We start from the raw sequence: 4,081 nt of genomic DNA, 5'->3' as shown, positions 1-4,081 counted from the left end.
CACAGGATAAACCGGGCTGTGGGGGAGCACTGGAGTTCTGGTATGTACGCTCGACATGCTTACTCCAGGCTGAAAGCCCACTTTTGCCCGGCACTGGCGGAGAGCAGGCATTGGGCGAACTGGACCCTCCCAGCGCTCTGGAGACACAGTACGCAACGCCGGCGCAGGATAACCTGGACCGAGGAGGCACACTGGAGACCAGACGCGCTGAGATGGCACCATCCGCCCTGGCTCGATGCCTGCACTCGCATGGCACTTGCGCGGGCTGGTATGTAGCGCACCGGGCTTTGAACACGCATTGGGGACACCGTGCGCTCCACAGCATAACATGGTGTCTTACCAGTGTCACGCTGCTTCCGGTAAGCACGGGGAGTTGGCTCAGGTCTACCGCCTGACTCCACCAATCTCCCCGTGTGCCCCCCCCCAAAAAAAATTGAATTGCTCCCATGTCCAGTCAATCCTTGACTCCAACACCTCCAGCGACCAGGATGCCATCTCCTCCCGAGCGCGCTGCTTCCAATAGTCCTCCTTGACTTCCATCTGCCCTCTTCTCCGCTGCTTGGTCTTTTTGTGGTGGGTAATTCTGTAAGGGCTGTCGTGAGAGAGAGTAGACCAAGGTGCAGCGGAGTTAGTGTTCATCATTGAATATTTAATCACAGAAAGAACACTAGACAAACAAAACAAGAAAACTGACAGCCAAACAGTCCTGTCAGCAACAACGAGCTTCAGCTGTGCCTGATTGGGAGCCACACACGGCCAAAAACAAAGAAATACAAAAACATAGAAAAAGGAACATAGAACGCCCATCCAATGTAACACCCTGGCCTAACCAAAATAAAGAACAAAAACCCCTCTCTATGGCCAGGGCGTTACAAGAACACCATCCTCACCGTGAAGCACGGGGGTGGCAGCATCATGTTGTGGGGGTGCTTTGCTGCAGGAGGGACTAGTGCACTTCACAAAATAGTTGGAATCATGAGGGAGGAACATTATGTGGATATATTGAAGCAACATCTCAAGACATCAGTCAGGAAGTTAAAGCTTGGTCACAAATGGGTCTTCCAAATGGACAATGACCCCAAGCATACTTCCAAAGTTGTGGCAAAATGGCTTAGGGACAACAAAGTCAAGGTATTGGAGTTGCCATCACAAAGCACTGACCTCAATCCTATAGAACATTTGTGGGCAGAACTGAAAAAGTGTGTGCGAGTAAGGAGGCCTTCAAACCTGACTCAGTTACACCAGCTCTGTCAGGAGGAATGGGCCAAAATGCACCCAACTTATTGTGGGAAGCTTGTGGAAGGCTACCCGAAACGTTTGACCCAAGTTAAACAATTTAAAGGCAATGCTACCAAATACTAATTGAGTGTATGTAAACTTCTGACCCACTGGAAATGTGATGAAAGAAATAAAAGCTGAAATAAATCACTCTCAACTATTATTCTGATGTTTCACATTCTTAAAATAAAGTGGTGATCCTATCTGACATAAGACAGGGAATTTTTACTAGGATTAAATTTCAGGAATTGCGAAAAACTGAGTTTAAATGTATTTGGCTAAGGTGTATGTAAACTTCCGACTTCAACTGTAAGTCCCCTACAGTTGACAGTGCATGTCAGAGCAAAAACCAAGCAATAAGCTCAAAGGAATTGTCCGTATAGCTCTGAGATAGGAATGTGTCGAGGTACAGATCTGGGGAAGGGTAGCAAAAAAAATCTGCAGCATTGAAGGTCACCAAGAAGACAGTGGCCTCAATCTTAAATGGAAGAAGTTTGGAACCACCAAGACTCTTCCTAGAGCTGGCTGCCCGGCCAAACTGAGCAATCAGGGAAGAAGGGCCTTGGTCAGGGAGGTGACCAAGAACTCGATGGTCATTCTGACAGAGCTCCAGAGTTCCTCTGTGGACATGGGAGAACCTTCCAGAAGGACAACCATCTCTGCAGCACTCCACCAATCAGGCCTTTATGGTAGAGGGGCCAGACAGAAGCCACTCCTCAGTAAAAGGCACATGAAAGCGCACTTGGAGTTTGCCAAAAGGCACCTAAAGGACTCTCAGACCATGAGAAACAAGATTCTCTGGTCTGATGAAACCAAGATTGAACTCTTTGGCCTGAATGCCAAGCGTCATGTCTGGAGGAAACCTGGCACCATCACTATGGTGAAGAATGGCGGTGGCAGCATCATGCTGTGGGGATGTTTTTCAGCGATAGGGACTGGGAGACTAGTCAGGATTGAGGAAAAGATGAATGGAGCAAAGTACAGAGAGATCCTTGATGAAAACCTGCTCCAGAGTGCTCAGAACCTCAGACTGGGGCGAAGGTTCACCTTCCAACAGGACAAAGACCCTAAGCACACAGCCAAGACAACGCAGGAGTGGCTTCGGGATAAGTCTCTGAATGTCCTTGATTGGCCTAGCCAGAGCTCGGACTTGAACCCGATCTAACATCTCTGGAGAGACCTGAAAATAGCTGTGCAGCGACGCTCCCCATCCAACCTGACAGAGCTTAAGAGGATCTGCAGAGAAGAATGGGAGAAATTCCCCAAATACAGGTGTGCCAAGCTTGTAGGTTCATACCATAGAAGTCTAGAGGCTGTAATCGCTGCCAAAGGTGTTTCAACAAAGTACTGATTAATGGGTCTGAATACTTATGCAAATGTGATATTTCCATTTTGCAAACATTTTTATAAAAAACTGTTTTTGCTTTCTCATTATGGGGTATTGTGTGTAGATTGATGAGAAAAAACAAAACAATTTAATCAATTTTAGAATAAGGACTTGACAAAAAGTGAAGGGGTCTGAACATTTTCCGAATGCAATGTATTAGAAAGCTCAGGATTTTTTTGTTTTTGTTAACACCCCTTATTTTTGGGGGGCACAAAACTACCTCCATACTTCCAGTCATTCGTATGGGTCCTGTGACACGTGTGGTAGTCATAGCAAAACAGAGAACACCATCGTGTTTGTGAGAGTCTCCCTTTCCATAGAGTGGTCATAATAGTTTGTAGGTCAAACCGTTTGGACGCTACAGATGTTTCGTGAGAAGACCAATTTTCGGGATGTCTCATGGTCTGACAAACACCACTGTAACTCCAAATAACACTGTAACTAAGGCACCTTCGATCGCAGATGCAGAAAGCCAACATAGGCGGATGCGGTGGATTGAGACACAGCCTGATGGATTTTAAAGGGATTTTTTTATTATGTTACTTAGATTGACACACGGGTGCATCAACAGACTCTTAAGGATAAGGTAGTGAGACTACTTTCTGGAAGACAATGCCATGCTGACTCACATGCGTTTCCAATTTGTGGGTTGGGCTAAGGCTTAAGAGGGTGTGAACTATGCTGAATGGGTGTGAACAAAGAAGAGCTCTCTAGGTGTGAAAATCTCATAAAAATCTTTCAATGGGAATTTTCTCATACTTGTCTCCAAAGTGGGAGAACAAGTTAATCACCTTTTAAAGCAAAATAACTTTCCAATGTTTCCTCCAACTACAGTGTATGATATACTATTTTGAAGCTCAGTCTGTACTTTTATAAAACATTTAAAATAAGCAAATCACTTACCTTCAATATACACTGAGTGTACAAATCATTAAGGACAACTTCTTAATATTGAGTTGCACCCTCCCCTTTTGCCCTCAGAACAGCCTCAATTCGTCGGGGCATGGACTCTACAAGGTGTCAAAAGCATTCCACAGGGATGCTGGCCCATGTTGACTCCAATGATTCCCACAGTTGTGTCAAGTTAGCTGGATGTCCTTTGGGTGGTGAACCATTCTTGATACACACGGGAAACTGTTGAGTGTGAAAAACCCAGCAGCATTGCAGTTCTTTATACCAACGGTGTGCACCTGGCACCTACAGCCATACTCCATTCAAAGGCACTTAAATCTTGTGTATTTCCCATTCATCCTCTGAATGGCACACATACACAATCCATCTCTCAATTGTCTCACAGCTTAAACATCTTTATTTAACCTGTCTCCTCCCCATCATCTACACTGATTGAAGTGGATTTAACTAGTGACATCAATAAGGGATCATAGCTTTAACCTCGATTCACTTGGTCAGTCTATG

Source organism: Salmo trutta, chromosome 3 (assembly GCF_901001165.1).
Source record: "Salmo trutta chromosome 3, fSalTru1.1, whole genome shotgun sequence".
Lineage (NCBI taxonomy): Eukaryota > Metazoa > Chordata > Actinopteri > Salmoniformes > Salmonidae > Salmo > Salmo trutta.
Note: the sequence above shows the minus strand (reverse complement) of the source record.